The following is a 17,411-nucleotide window of genomic DNA, read 5'->3' as shown; positions in this document are numbered from 1 at the left end:
CATCTTAAGTACATGGTCATTCACAGATGATCCCTCAGACATCCCACAACCGAACAGCTCCTTCGATATCTCATATCGAGCTGTCCTCCCTGCCACATCATAAAACTCTAGTAGATGCATAAGGATAGTGTGAGCATCCATATGCTCATGCTACTTCTGTAGCTCAATGTTCATGAAAGCTAGCATGATGCATTGAGCAATATTTGCATCATCTATCCACTTACGATACACAACATGTTCATCATTATGTGTATCGCTAGCAGGTTAAGCAGGCTTAGGTGAGTCAAGCACATATTCCAGCTTCTCAACCCTGAGAACAATTCTCAAGTTTCGAAGCCAGTCAGTAAAATTAGGACCAGTCAACTTGTGAGCATCTAGTATACTCCGGAGTGATAGTGCAGAAGACATAACGTATATAGTAAATCTGTAAATGATGAACACATAACAACACTTAGAAAATATTCAATTTCATTTCAAAATATTATATAAATTGGGTCTTTATTCATATGTGGCTCCCACTAGTTTATCTAAATCATATAACCCCCTTAAGTGAAAAATTAAGCATTCATAATGCTAGTGGGAATAGGGATCCTACATTCCATCACACCACCTCGATGTTCAATTGGCAGACAACTCTTGTCAATTGGCAGACAACTCTTGTCAATTACATCTTATGTTATTCCCTAATAAAACTTTAGCCTCTTAAATAATTTAGTCACGGCTGTAGCACGATAGACTCAATATTCTAAGTCAAGTCTAACCCAACATTTCATACAATTGAATCAGTCTCCAATAGCCCACGACTGCAGCACGTAACAACCTTTTGATTCTAATTAAATGTACACATCTCTATGTAATAGACAAGTATTTCTTATTTCGAAATCAAAGCCCTCGGCTGTAGCACCAAATGATAATGATTTAAAAATAAGAACTACTTTCTACCATGTTGGAAGGCTTTGACCGACACAAGCCCGTTGTGTCATTGGCCAATTACTACTTGATATTATTTAATTTTAGAGGGATTATATTATGTTACAATCATATTCATATTATAAAGAGATTCTTCCTTTTAAATTAAATATTTCAAATTAATAATCGATAATCAGATGATTCCCAGATCGGGGGGAGCATTGTCAAGAGGCGTCACTTAATACCCCTTTCTTACAGATCGAAATCTATTTTTGACAGAATCATCCTTTCTCTCAAAATTGAAAATTCATATTTAATTACGTGTTTCATAAACACAAGAATCTAATGATTGTATTCATAATATTATTATTAAGGCAAGAAACGATTCCTATTCTAGATTTTCTAGAGAACGCCTTACATTGATTTAAGTTCACCTAAATCTATCATCGCATGGTAAACATAGGCATATATTGTGGCGCCCTCCAAACCCGGGTCAGAGCTTTGCGGTCCACACATACATACCTTATTTATAACCTGCTTATAACAACAATAAAGATAATAATAATATGCAGTGACCCTACTTATCAACTACCACAGATTGCAACAGGTTAAAGTATGCACACAAGCCAACCACACTTACTTATCTTACAAACCGCTCAAATCCCAACTATCCAACTCAGAACTGAGTATTAAATATTATTACAAACTTTTACAAACTTAAGATTATCCCAAAAGAAGCCTACTAGCTCAACTTGATCAACCTGAACCCCTAGCTCTCGCGTTTGACTGGGGATCGTCGTTACCAACTGGTTCCTTTTTAACTGGAAAAAATATAAACAACATCGCACAAATGAGCTAATTAGCTCAGCAAGTCACAATGATAAAACTGAGAATAATGATCATCAGGGAAATATGGTTATGATATTAAGTGAACAATGGATTATGATTTAGAATTAGATATTATATTTTCATTTTAAAAACCAAGGTTAGGCTGCTGTTCAGTCACACACTAACCCCGATCAAAGCACACAGCATTGCTCTAACTACTGGATCCAAGGCACACATTGGCCTAACTTGACCATTATATGGTCTGACCACGAATTTGGTCCACAATTTTATAAAAACAATCCAATTCTACCATAATAACAGAATAAGCAGTAATAAACAATAAACAGGATCATTAACAACATTGGACGTTCAATAATGAAAATGGTTTCAATCTGTATAAAGATCAATATGGCATTTCCAAAGCTTAGCTGTTAGGTAATGAAATAATTGGATAACAAAGGAATCAACATTTCAGGGTTCCAAGGATTTGGTATTTCAAAGCATAAGATACAATGGTTTGAATGTGTAAGTAATTTGGTTCAGTGTTTAATATTTAGTTTGTATGTATTTGTGGAGTAGTATCGTATATTTAAGGTTCGTATTTGGGTACATAACAATCAATAGTATGGAAAGAATCAGGTTTACGGCTCAAGAACAATAACTGGAATCAAGATTTAGGGTTCAGTGCTTCAAAGCACTTGCAATATAAAACAGGAATATCAATCACTACAATATCTCGAGAAAGTTCATAACACTTGCCTGGTACTCGCTTCCAATCACAACCGTCTTATTCCTCAACTACTTGTTTCCCTTTCCTACGCCTTGCCTCTTCTGCTCACATATCATAAGCATCTATGAATATTCATCTTATACAATTCTATTTAACACATACTTCTACCTACCCTTCGTTTCACCCAAATCCCATTAACGGATTGAAAGTTATGCAATAAACAAGTAAACATCGAATATATAGACCGACAGTTAACCAACAAGTCACATATAACACATAATACGTCACATAATCAATGATATATCATTTATAAAGAAGTCTCAGGTCATAAATAGACTTTCGAATATTTAAAATGATTTTTAAAACATTTTTCGGAATTAAAACAGATCGTTGAATCAATTTTGAAGTAGTAAATAGGGTTCGGTTGGCCAATTCTGGCTTCAAAACAATTTCATAATAATTATCGAGCCTTGAAAACAATTTAAAATAATATTTTAAAGCTCGAAACTATTTTTTGGAATTTTTAAATCATTTTTAAATAATTAAATCTAATTAAATAATTAATTAAAATCAATTAATAATTAATTAAATCAATTAATCAATCAATTTTCGAATTAATTGACCAATTAACTAATTAATTCAGATTTATTTTTGAATTAAAAATAATATTCGGAATTAAAATAATAATATTTGGAATTTTCAGAAATTAAAATCGAATTTTTATAATTAAAATAAATAGGAAATATGATTTTTAAATATTTTTAAAACAGGAATCCAAAATTTGCAAGTTCTGGAAACCTCAGGGACCTAACTGTTTCTTTCCCAAAAGATAAGGTACCAAACTGCAATTTTACAACCATTGTCGCCGGAAAATTCAGGGGTGGCCGGAGAACACGATTCCGGTACCCTCACCTCACCACAAGCTCCAAATCACATCTACAGACAACCAAGAACTTATTCATGCAATCAAATCATTCAAATAACCCCAGACTTGGCCGGAAATTGGCCAAGAACATCGCCGGTTTCCGGCGAACTTCAAAAATTTTCAAAATACAACTCCCTTCGATTCAGACATCCTCTGTTAATGAGCTATATACCAATAGATTGCAAATTTCATAAGGAACATAATCCACTATAAATCCACAGCTAATAACCTCTAAATCAAAAAGCCCCAAATTTCAATTGAAAACACTCATACAAGTTATAAACCCTAATTTTAAACCCACTTTTGAGCATGTTATTGAACTCCAAATCAGACGTATGACATATGAAAATCATGAGGAAAACAAGCTTTACAACATGCAAGCATCATATCATATAAACAATCATCCTAACAAAAAATCATGTTTTTAATAAAATTAATTCGAAAATAAATAATTTTTCAGAAAATAAACCTTGATTTCTGCAGTGATTTGGAACACAGAATCTGATAGAACACCTCAAGACCTTTGGACTAAGTACTCGAGCTTTCCAAACGGACTCCGGTAACACCTCTGATTGTTGGTTTGATTCTCAGAAAGGTTTATGAATATATGATTTTTCTCTGGAAATTTATATAATTACTGACTTCAAATGATTTTTGATACGAAATAAAATACGGTAAAGGCTATTTATAATTACGGAAAATTAGTATCCCGTTGGATCATTCCGAATATAAAACGGTACGTTTAGTTGTAAAAACTGATCCTAATGGTATCGGTTTTCGGGACAATTATCCAAACTAGTACAACTTGTACTGCGGTCTTGGTCTCAGCGCCTGGTTACACGTACTACTAGGTGATAATTGGGATAGTTTAATAAAAAGCTCCCGTTTATCGAAAATACGAGTTTTATTGATTTACCAAAACGAATATTATATCGAAAATGTTGGGCCGGGACCCGCGCAGGACAAACCATACACCGGATCGAAAAAGTTGAAACATGGAATATGCTCGGAATATTACAATTAGGTTAGAAAGGAGTTCTCAGAAGAGTTTCGGGTTCCAAAAACGTAACAACGGATGACGTCGGTTGGTTCCCGTTTTTATAAAATAGATTTTAAATACTAGGAAAAAGATTTTATAAATTTCATATGATCCTTATAAATCCATAAATCAACATAAAAATAATTAGGGAGATATGACAATTATCTATATTTTATTTTGGACATATAAAAATTAAAATACAAAATTAGTAATATTTTTAAACATCCAAACACATTTAACACTTAACGATTAATTCACAGAATAGATACTGAACACATATATTAATTATTTATTAGCAAAAATAATTACACGATATATCCCAGATATTACATATATCTCATATATAAAAATAAATAAATAAGTGAGCATGCAAACAATATCATGTCACACATTGATATAATGATGTATGAATTTATTATAGCATTTAAAAGCAATTAAAACAAATAAAACTTGTTTTAAAACACTTTCGGGAATATAAACAGTTCAAAACTTTTATATAAAAAAACATTTGACCACTCCATTAGATCCGTCTTAGAAAAACGAACCCAACGATATATTGCACGCCCAAAACGGAGTTACGAAACTCCCAGAAATTATATTAAAAAAATAGATGGGCTGTAACGCATTACAGGAACGCGTTACAAGCCCTGTAACGCATTCCGGTAATGTGTTACAACCCTTTTCAGCCATTAAAAGGTGTAACACATTCCGTGAATGCGCCACAGGGTGTAACGCATTCCCGGAATGTGCGACATCCCTTTCCCCGCGTGCTTCTTCTTCTGCGCCTGTTAGCTTTTTTTTATATTTTTTATATTAATCATCCGCCGCCGCAGCCTCTTGAACGACGTGCCACCAACATCAGTACAACCTTTCTCTTTAATACAGCAGGATATAACATATATATATATAACAGATTATATATACATATTTTATTACGAATTTACAACAACAAAAAATCATAATAATTAAACCACTCATCTTTAAATTATGAAAAAAAATACCCAGACGATCTACAACACTTATAGAACCCAGATCTACAGTCAAAACAATTTTGAGAAATAATTTATATTCAATTATAATTAAACCATGATATAACTTGCAAAAATCATAATAAATTCATACAAGATCATAAAATTCTGAAATTTTTATCACAAATCTATATGCATACAACCTATGCTTTGATACCATTGTAGGATTTTATACATCACAGAAACATGGTAAAACAATTTTCTTGATATAAAAATCAAATAAAGGAAAACAAATCGTGATTAAATCATATGGGATCGATTTCTAACCTTTAAAAGCAATCCAAAACGATGAGTGGAGATCCCTAGCAGCTGCTCCTCAAGTGTGAAGCACTCCACCGGTATCTACCAAGAGATATTCACCCTTTAATTGATTATTCTTATTAACCAATTAACTAATAATTAATACACCTTTTAATCATTAATCCTTTTTCTAAACACTTTAGAAAAATAATTCTCTCACTTGATTTAATTTCCAAGATTAAATTCTTAATTAGTAATATTAAGAACTTTTCTTAATTAATTTATAATTAATTAAATCTCATTTAATAAATTATTAAATTTGCTAATTAATTATTTATTTCACAAATAAATAATTACCATCCATTATTAATAAATTCCTACACCATTAAATCATTCTCTTTTGTGGTGTGACCCTGTAGGTTCAATATTAAGCCGGTAGTAAAAATAAATAATAATAATAAAACTATTTTATCATTATTTATATAAATTATCTAATTTATTAAATATGATTAATTAATAAATTAATCATGTTTTTTCTACATCGTGAAGGATACTTCTCAGAATATCACGACTATCCGGATAATACGAATTCACTACTTAGAATACCAAGAACCTATTCAGTGAATAGTTACCGTATAATTAATTCCTTCTACCCTGGAATGTCATGATTAAATAAAAGGCATGGAACTCATGTCAAGCCTAACTTATTTAATCATATGCTTGCCCATTCACTATGTTTAGTTCTAATTAATGTGAATTAGAAACTCTTTTCTAATTTCATTCACTCTGACCAGAGATTTCTGAACTAGCATAAGTGGATCAGCATTGAATATTCTCTTCCTTTCACTGGAAGGGGTAGATCCTTTATTGATCATATATTTTCTTCGTGTACAAATTCCTACACCCAGTAGAGCCCTTATTATTGTCCCTGGAGACTAAGAACTAAACCAATGTATAGTTCAGTGTACACAAGATGACTATGACGATCTCAAGTCTAAGGATACTTGTACAAGTATCACTATATGAACATCTGCTGACACGTGAGTGAACTCCATCAGTTGTTCAACTGTGTGAGTCATGTTCAGTGAACTTATTCTATAATAACCACATACATACTAGATATAGTGTCACCACACAAATGTCTATGAGAACAGACATCCTTCATAATGAAGCAAACATATTATGTACCGATCTTTGCGGATTATTAATTACTAGTTAGTAATCCTACGACCAGGAACTATTTATGTTTAGAGTTATCATCTTTTAGGTCTCATTATTATGATCTCATCATAATCCATAAAAAGCTTTACTCTAAACTTTGGTACATCTTATTTAAACACTTAAAATAGATAAAGCCCGCAATAAAAACAAAACAAGTCTTTTATTAATATCAATGAAATCAAAACAGATTACATAAAAGTTATTCGTAAATCCTCATACATGATTGGACTTAGGACACATCTCTTTCAATATGTTCTTTCATCATCCACATAATTCACCCCAATCTCAGTTTCAGCCGTCTTATTGAAACTAACTTCCTCAACTGCAAAAAAAGATTTAATAAGTGTGTTAAAATTGGATGAATTCGCTCTGGGGTGTCCCTAGCTGTTATAAATAAAGGAAAGAGGAACATATGACTGACCGAAGAAAGCAATTTCAGTAGCTTATGCAAAACTATTAATGTGTTCTTTCAAAAACTAAGAAAAATCTTACTTCATGATACAAACCTTGTTCTTTGGCGCCACTAAAAAATTTGCATTTTGCAACCTCCTGATAATCAATATGTTTCTCCTTCGACTTTTCTGATTCATCAAAGTAGGAAGTGGTAAATCAGGATATCTTAGTACCATCTATCAAACAATAGTTTCATACATCAAGTTCATTCATTCATAAATTAGTTAAAGCAAAAAAATTGACAACCACTTAAATCACAGAGCTTTCAAAAACCTAACTTGCAACAACTTCAATGCCCTCCCAAGAAATTCACAATCCATAACGAAATTCAGGGGAGATAAGGCCATAGAAATCCTTGAAAAGTAAACATAAGCAAGTTCTATAGCCAAGACAACATCTCGCTTAAAAGATTTATGCACCCTCTCCCTACCGAATTCCCCCCACTTGTAAAACAATTTCAGTCTCCCTTGATTCTTCCAATAAGCATAATGCTCTAGGGACCTGCAAAAAGATTCAAACTTTACTAATCCTTAAACATTCCCCAACCACATGCCATGTCTTACATAATTAAAAAGGAACAATATTTAAATATAAAACTATACTTATATATCTCTCTCATTAAAAAAGACAATAAAAAGTTCCTGTGAATCTGGATTCGCACCATCCAATCAAAGTACATAAAGAAAAACCACTTACTAATTTCAGAGGATTTGAGCTATAGAATCAGACAATTCACCAATCACACAATTAACACAAATAGACCGATAAATCAAAAGAAAACACTAGGTTTAGAGTAATTGAAGTCTAATTAGGGTTCCAATTAGGCATTTGAAAACTCTCAGTTGAATTGGTGTTGTAAAGATTAGGGTTTTGCTTCAGGGTTCTGGGTTGAGGAAGAGTTGGGTAGAGAGTGCGAGTGAGAAGTTAGAGTATGAATGAATGGGTGAGTGTGAATGGCTCAGACATCGGGAGAGTAAGTCGAGAGAAAGGGGGAATATTCTAAGGGGAGATGTTTTTATCAAAGAGGGGTAAATATTTTTATCAAAGGGGAAGTGTGTGTGTCCATGTTTTTAAGTAGTTTAGACATCATTTTTTTATTTCAACCGATGTATAAAATGGGCTTTAACATCGTTTAGGAACAAACCAGTGTTAAAACTATTTTTAACATTGGTTCTTAATGACAGTAATGTCTATGAGGTTATGTCTATTGAGAATTTTCTTGTAGTGACGCGGATTCTTTCTAAACCAATTGTATACAAATTTGTTTAAAAATAACAAGCATAAAAAGGAAAACAATATAATTGAATCAAACTGTAATAGAGAAACAAGTTTCTTTGGCAGTAGGCTACAATAAATTATCAATACAACAGTCTAAAATCTTATTACTACATTATATACACTTGCTTAAGATTAATTAGCATTCTATGAGTAGTACATGTCAAACAAAGAAATGCAACTAAGTCAGGAAAATATTTAATTGATCTTGTTATAATACAATTCTCAAAATCTTTCTAAATTTAGTTTTCGTCCTTTAAGAATTGAGCATAAGGATGAAGTAGCATTATACAATTATACTTATGAAGAAGAATCTCTAATATAAAGCGTAATACATGAAGTGGTAGTAAAGAATCCTTCTCTGAAGGGCCTAACATGATCAAACCAATATGATTTAATTGAACATAAAATGTTGAAAAGACACTATCAGTATTTAAATTAAATGCTAATAAAGAAGGGTCAGTATTTATACCTTATATGATTTGAAGACTGGCTTCTAGAATAGGCATGGCATCCAAAGATAGAACTGAAAGAACTTCAGTTAATATTGGAGTAGGATGTACCCTCCCTTTTGTGTCCAATGCCAAAATAACGGTATTAGGAGTCAAGCCTGCACTACTAACTTTGAGGTAGTGGTTCTTATGTGGCTGGAAATGTAGGAGCTGCTAGATTACTTTAAAATCCAAGTTCTTGTGTACCTCTCTCCTTATATTCAAAGTCTGCCTCTTGTGATTGGCCAAGATGCACACCAGCTGTCTTCTTTGCAGTATGAGACTTAGAAGTCTTGCAGAAAGCTCTGACCTTGGAGACCTCATATGTAAGTTTGGTTGTGGGTGCATCATGCCATTCTTGGACTGATTTGGTATCTAGGGGTGCAATGTCTTCAATGTGTGCTATACCACTTTGATGTGTAGGGTCTTGTAGGACTAGAACAGTTGTAGTAGTTTTTGCATCCCTCTGAGTTCAGGTTCTTGTGTGGTTGATCCATTGAATTTACCTTATTTCTGCAACCTCTAGTCTATCCTTAAAACTTGCTTATGAGTAACTTCCCTTACTCTTCATTTTAGATTCATAGGAGAATCAATAATTGTTACATGTTCATCAGTGTTTGTGTCATCCTTATGTCTCCTTGGATTTTTTGGTGAAGTGAATGTATCATGTTCCTCCTTAACTATTTTTTATTTTAGCTTCATCTTTTTTTAAGCATGATAAGTTTTGACCAACTTCCTTTTCCTTGGTCTAGGGATTTGAGAATCAGTGCTTAAAGCATCAGTGTTTTTTGTGCCCTGTTCAGTTGGTAAAATAACTGGAGCTTGAGTAGAATCAGTATTTAATTTCTTGAACTTGGATGATAAGGGAACATTGTGCTCATCAGCTGATTCTGACTGAGTTGGTAAATTTTGAAGGTTGAGAAAAATGAGAAGCCATTACTTTCAATCCACCCTTTACTAGAACTTCTAACCCAACAATAGCATTGCCACCAGTATACTGAGCAAATTTCAAGACAACTCTCTAACCATAAATCTTAACAGACTGGATAAATATATCTTTTAGGTTCTCTTGAGGAGCATCAGACTTTGCTAACTTCTTTCTTTTTATAATAGGTGCCTTTGGGGCGATATCTGAGATGGATTTTATTTGGAAATATGTTTGTGTTGTAGAGCTTGGGGTAGCTATAAGGGGTTCCCATCAGTTATAGCCTGTATATTAGCTCTTTGCACATTTTTTGTTCATAATTCTCAAGAAGCCTAGCAATTAACAAGTACCTGGCAGAAATTGGCTACCTGAGAGGTGTAAGTGCTTCCCTCTCCTAATCTTTTGAGATTAAATTAGAGAAAACTCTTTTGGTAAGCTTAAACACTGATATAATTTAGTTACATGGGATTGGGGTATTGGGAAAACAGTAATTAAAGATAAGCTGACAAAATCTAGCATAATATATAATATTAGGATCAGCTTTTAACCTATCTCCAATAAAACATAAAACTACTCTACCAAAATTATAATTATAATCATGGAATAGAGAGTGCCCAATCTTCTATGTCATTATAGGAACTACATCAAAATTTGTACACTTGTTGTTGAAGGCCATGATAATTCAATCGAAGAAAAAATTTCATTCATTTCTAAGCCCATGCCTTTTCAATTGCCCCATGTTCTTCAAATCCTCGGCATAACCAATTTCAGTAAAGAAGCTTTCATCTCTGTATCACAGATGAAGGGTGTATAGGATGTATGAGCATGGGAATGAAGAACTTCTATCACTGTCAATGGTGTGACCACCATGGTCTCTTCATTGAATTCAAAAGTGATACTGGGAGTACCACTTTCACCATCATCATCATAGATCCCTGTCCTCCATTAAGCTATAGCTTGGTCCCTAGACACAACTGTAAGGTTTGTGAGAGCTCACCTTCACTCACAATTAGTAAATCCTGAGAGATGTGATAATCAGGATTGATACCAGTGTGGTCCAGAATTGCAGCTTAGTTGTTTGTTACAAACTTAGCACCATTGTAGGTGAAAGCTGTGGATGTTGCTGAGGAAGACATGATGAACTATTTGAAAAAGCTTAAAAACTGATGAGATTTTCATAGTTTAATTGATAGAAAAGAATAATTACAAGAGTGAAAAAAGTTTGAATAGAGATAAACTGATTATTTAAAATCAAAAATTAATTTTGTATAACTCTGTACTCTATTACACACAAATAGTTCACATTACTAGCATACATGGCAAGATGTTATTGCACAGAAAAATAATCATGGAACATATAATAAGGAGCAGTAAATACGTGCACAATTACACACACAAAATGTGATGTAGTTACTCAATCATTTTTCTTAAACACACGCCACCAACTATTCATTTATAATCATTTGCATAAATTACCCACTATAATACATCTTAATAATTAATTAAAATATATACTAATTTAAATATATTATGAATAGATTTAAAAATCATCAGTGTTTAATAGTCAATCATAGTTTGACCATTGTCAGTATTTAATCAACCACTGTTAGAGTTTATCAGTCAACACACATGTTTGACTGATATCAATACTTATCTAATTAGAGTTTATCATGCAACTATTGTCAGAATTTAAATATCATAATTTAACACTCTACTTGAATTTTAAATAATAAATAGCATGAATATATGGCATCAGTTTTTAACATAATTTTCAGTTTTTAAGAAATACTAATACAAGGAAAAAGATACCAAACTCTGAATTAATTTGCCTTTTACAGAACATAACTTATTCATCAGAATTTGAGAATTGTCCTGAGATCATTCCAAATTCATTCACCAATCTTGTTAATATGACTTCACAAAGTTGTTTGGTGAAAATATCTACTAATTGCTGATCTGTAGGCACAAAGTGTAATTTCACTGTACCTTTCGTCACATGTTCCCTTAAGAAATGATAGCTTATGCTGATGTATTTTATCATAGAATGTTATACTGGATTTCCTGTCATTGCAATAACACTTATATTATCACATTATAGAGGAATTTTAAAATATTCTGACCATAATTCAGTAACTCATTCTTCATCCATAAAATTTATGCACAACAGCTTCTAGCAGCAATATTCCCCGATTATGCAGTTGAAGTGGAAATTGATTTTTGTTTCTTGATAAACTAACAAAACAATCTACCACCAAAATATTGGCAGCTTCCAGAAGTGATTTTCCTGTCTATTGTACATCCTGTAAAATCAGCATCTAAATATCTAATTATCTTAAAACATGAATCTCTAGGATACCACATTCCAAGATTCATGGTGCATTTAAGATATTTAAAAAAAATTACAGCTAACAGATACGGTTCCCTTAGATTAGCTTGGAACCTTGCACACTGACAGATAACATACATGATATTAGGTCTACTTGTAGGCAAATATATGAGTGAGCCAATCATACCTTTATAGTTAGTTATATCTATTGATGAACCGGTATTTAAATCTAACTTTGTTGCAGTGGTCATGGGAGCTATTGCAGTTGAACTATCTTGCATCCTAAATCTTTTAAATAAATTCTTGATATATTTTGCTTGATTGATGAAGATCCCTTCTTCAGTCTACTTCACTTGTAATCCCAGAAAAGAAAATAACGCTCCCATCATGCTCATTTGATATATTGATTGTATTAGCTTTGCAAACCTCTCACAAAGTTTATCATTAGTAGAGCCAAAAATGATATCATCAACATATATACGAACTATGGAATAAAAACAAAATTAATAAAAACCATTACCCCCACCCCCTGTTACTTTTCTCAACTCTCTCTAATCTTTCTCACCCTTATCTCTCCCGATCTTTCTCCTCTCTCCCGTATCTATTCTCTCAGTTTATCTCGCATATTAGATGTGGTTTTTCCGCTTCTTTCCTGGTAATTACTCCGTGCCGCCTCTGTTTTTTTTCCGTCGCCACCTTCCCTTATTTTTCCGGTGGAGTGATTGGTGTCGTGTGGACTGCGTCTATGTGTGTATGGTTTCAGTGTGTATGTATATTGTGTATAAATACATGTATGTGCTATTGTTCCGCTTTTCTGCTGTATTACTTTGGATTTTTTTTTGAATTTTTCTGGGAATTATTTGATTAATATATATGAAATAAAATATATTTTTGTGCGGGAAAGATTTTAATTAATCGGTGAAATTTATTTTGGAAAATTGAATATAATCGGGAACGAATAAATTTTGACGCCGTCGACGATGAGCTTCGGCGAGTCGACAGTGGACCGTGATGAACTATTTTGAGTTCTAAATTTTAAAATAAATAATTTAATTCATATAATTATTTCTGAAATGAAAAGTAGTTAATTAATTTAAAAGTCATATTGAGATTCGGATTTTAGAATTTTGATTGTTGGGATTTGTCACTAATTATGTTTCAACGGTTTGTCCAGTAAATAGCGGAGTCGCTGTCCAATTTTTCTAAAACTTATTTTAAATTATGAGAAGCGTATTATATTGCATTAAATATTTTACTATCGTAAGTATTGATTACGTGAATATCCATATAAATAGTATTATACGAATAGGGTTTATTGGATTGGGTTCGTTAAGTTCTCAGGATATCAAGAATATCGGAATAACTAAATAGGATATTCTGTTACTGTAGATCCCGGTCAAGGTTTGCGAGGACTGACAGACGGGCGAAACTACCCTAGGAAATTCTGAGAAATCGTTGCAAGGCAAGTACCCCTGACCATACTTTTCTGGTTCAGCATATATGAATGAGTCGTCCAGTGTTGATAGCCTGATCAGCTGACTTCACATGTCCAATACATATCTGATTTGGTTTTATGGTTCTCGTAACGGAACAAGTGATTTATACAGTTGAGTTATAAATGTGAATATCATCCAAAAATTGGACTATGGTGTCTATAAAGCACAGAACTACGTTTGTTTTGTAAAGGGCATGCTAGTTAGTGATATCCTATTTGATTTCATTTTCTTTTGACAGAGATTCGTAATTATTTACAAGTTACTGCTTTCGTACTGCTTTATAATTATGTTCCTATAACTATTTTTACTCTATTATTCATATGTTGGTACTATTGAGCGATTATATGCTCACCCTTGCAACCTGTTATATATATATGTCACAGATGCCTAAAGGACCAGTACGTCATGTTCAGGGCAGGACTCTACTACCACCGGTAGCAGGATCAATTGAGGTAGTTTTGTGAGGCCTATTTTAGGTCTGTGAGTTGTTGTAATAAGTTTGTTAGATATATTTGACATGTCATGTCAATTATGATTTGTGTTTAGTTTTCAGAACTTAACAACAGGACATATCAGAACTTACTGAAATCAGAACTTACTGAAATCAGAACTTAATATCAGAACTTAAGGTATCAAAAGATACATATCAGTACTTAAGTGCAGAAAGACCTTCAGATAAGGAATACGGCTGATTTACAGGAGAAGATCTGGACTAAAACAATAGAAGATATGCATGGAAAGAGTTAGATGACTAGAAGACTTGTAAAAGATATCTGATTGATATATTTTAGGAGACAAAATTATATTCCATATCAATTATAATATATCGTATAACTGTGTACTATATAAACACAGCTTAGGGTTTACACTATACGTGTTATCATTATCGAGAAGATTATACATTGTAACCTAGCAGCTCTTAGTGATATTTGTTCATCACTAAGAGAGAACAACAGTTCATATTATAACAGTGTTTATTGAATATACTTGATCTTTGTTACATACTTGTGTTCAAATCGATTTTATTGTATAAACACTGTATTCAACCCTCTTCTACACTGTTGTGTTACCTAAAAAGTTGTATCAGAGCTTTTCTCTTAACACACATACAGTAAAGATCCAAACAATCATGTCTGAAGAAACACAAACCCCTAGTAAGCCCACCAAAACTCAAGAAAGTCAAAACACTCAAACTCACAGTCGATATGAGACTATTAGGGTTCCCATACTGAGACCTTCTGAGTATCCTATATGGAAAGTGAAGATGGCTATGTTTCTACAAGCTACAGATCCAAAATACCTTCATAGGATTAATGAAGGACCATATAAGCCTACCAAGCTCTCTGTTGCAGTTGCTGATCAACCAGCAAAGTCCATACCAAAGGAGAAAGGTGATTACACACCTGAAGACATCTCATCTATTGCCAAGGATGCAAGGGTAAGGCATATGCTGTATAGGGCCATTGATAATGTCATGTCAAACAGGGTAATTGGATGCAAGACTGCAAATGAGATATAGGATGCTTTGGAGACAAGATGCGAGGGAGCTGATGCAATCAAAAAGAACAGGAGGACTATACTCACTCAAGAGTATGATCACTTTGACTCAAAAGCTGATGAGTCATTAAATGACTTATATGACAGGTTTGTCAAACTCTTGAATGATCTGTCACTGGTGGATAAGGAATATGATCTTGAAGATTCAAATCTAAAATTCCTTTTAGCTCTTCCTGAAAATTGGGATTTGAAGTCTACTACCATAAGAGAAAACTATGACCTTACTGAAACTACTCTTGATGAAATTTATGGCATGCTTAAGACTTATGAACTTCACATTGATCAAAGGAGTAAGAGGCATGGAAGAAAGTCAAGGACAGTTTGTCTTAAAGCTGACGAGGAATCTCCTAAAGTTGTTTCCTCAAAGAGGGGCAAAGGAAAGACTCTCATTATAAAGTCTGATTCAGAGTAATCATATTCTGATGATGATGATTCAGAAATTGAAAGTTTACCTGAAATGGATGTTGATGCAGAGATAATGCAACTGTGTGCTCCTATGGTGAAGGGTATCACAAAGATAGCCTACAAGAAATTCAGAAAGGGCAAGAAGTTTTCCAAGAAAGATGGAAGTACTGATAAGAAAGGATTCAGAATGTCTGAAGGCAAAGGAGGAAAGTCTGACAGAGGAGACAACTGAAATGTCAAATGCTATAATTGTGGTAAAAGAGGCCATATATCTCTTGACTACAAGAAAGGAAAAAATGATAAAGGAAAGGCACTTGTCACAAAGAAGAAAAGCTGGACAGACACTTCAGATTCTGAAAATGAGGTAAACTATGCTTTGATGGCAAATGCTGATAGGAGTACTGAAACTGCTGAAATGATGGTACATCAAACAACTTATGTTTTTCATACTGATGATACTACTGAGTTGATATTATATCTTAAAACAATGTTCATTAGTTATATAGATCAGACTTTAACATGTGAAAGATTAACCTCTAAAAATCTTGCTTTTAAAAAGAGAAATGACTATTTAGAAAAGGAGTTAGTTTTTCTTCATCAAAGTAAGAAAGAAAGAGATGAGGCTTTGTATGTTAGAGATGAAGTACTAAAATTGAATGAATCTCTAAAAATTGATTTAGAAAAGGAAAGAGAGATTATCAAAACTTGGACTAACTCTGGCAGAACAACTTAGAATTTACCAAGTAGTGGAAACTGGAAAGAGGGCTTAGGTTATGGAGATGATAAAAGTGAGAAAGGAACTGTTCAAATTGAGCCAACTGTTGTTAAACAGACTGCTAAGCCAAAGGTAAATCTCGTTAAGTTTGTAGCAAAAACCGAAAGTGTGATTATGAAAAGATGAAAGAATCTAGGACAGAAGTCAAAGAAAATTCAACTTCTAACAATTTAAAATAGGATAAACCAGCTGAAGTAAACATAGGCTTAATGACAAAGAAACAACTTAAGCATAAGCTGAAAGAGATAAGAAATGTGAACAAGATAAAAGAAGCTAGGAAAAGTAGGAATGGAAAGGAAGGTGTGAATAAAAGCAATAATTATATACCTATTCCTAATTTTTTTAGAAAGAAATGTTATAACTGTGGAAACTCTAACCATCTTGCTTCTTTTTGCAGGAAAAATAAAGATATAAATTCTTTACCTCCTAGATCAGGAATTAAGAGTCAGTCTGTTAGGTTTAAACCACAAAATCCTTGTTTTCATTGTGGTAGTTTATGGCATTCCATTTATACTTGTAAGGAATATCATAGTTTGTACTATGATTATTATCAAATAAAACCTTCTTTGAAGAAAGTTATTATTATTCCTTCTAGTGTAAAGTCTGATTCAAAGTCTGATATAAAGTGTAATAAACAACATGTTAGCATAAACTCTGAAATCAAATCCGCTGCAAATGCTAACAAACTTAATAAGGCCAAAGGATCCAAGCAAGTCTGGGTCCTTAAAACTAACCAATAGCGGTCTTTGTGATTGCAGGGCAACAGAAAAAACATCATTGTTCTGGAC

This window comes from Apium graveolens, chromosome 11, assembly GCF_009905375.1.
Source record: "Apium graveolens cultivar Ventura chromosome 11, ASM990537v1, whole genome shotgun sequence".
In the NCBI taxonomy this organism is placed as follows: domain Eukaryota; kingdom Viridiplantae; phylum Streptophyta; class Magnoliopsida; order Apiales; family Apiaceae; genus Apium; species Apium graveolens.
This window is presented reverse-complemented; position numbering follows the sequence as displayed.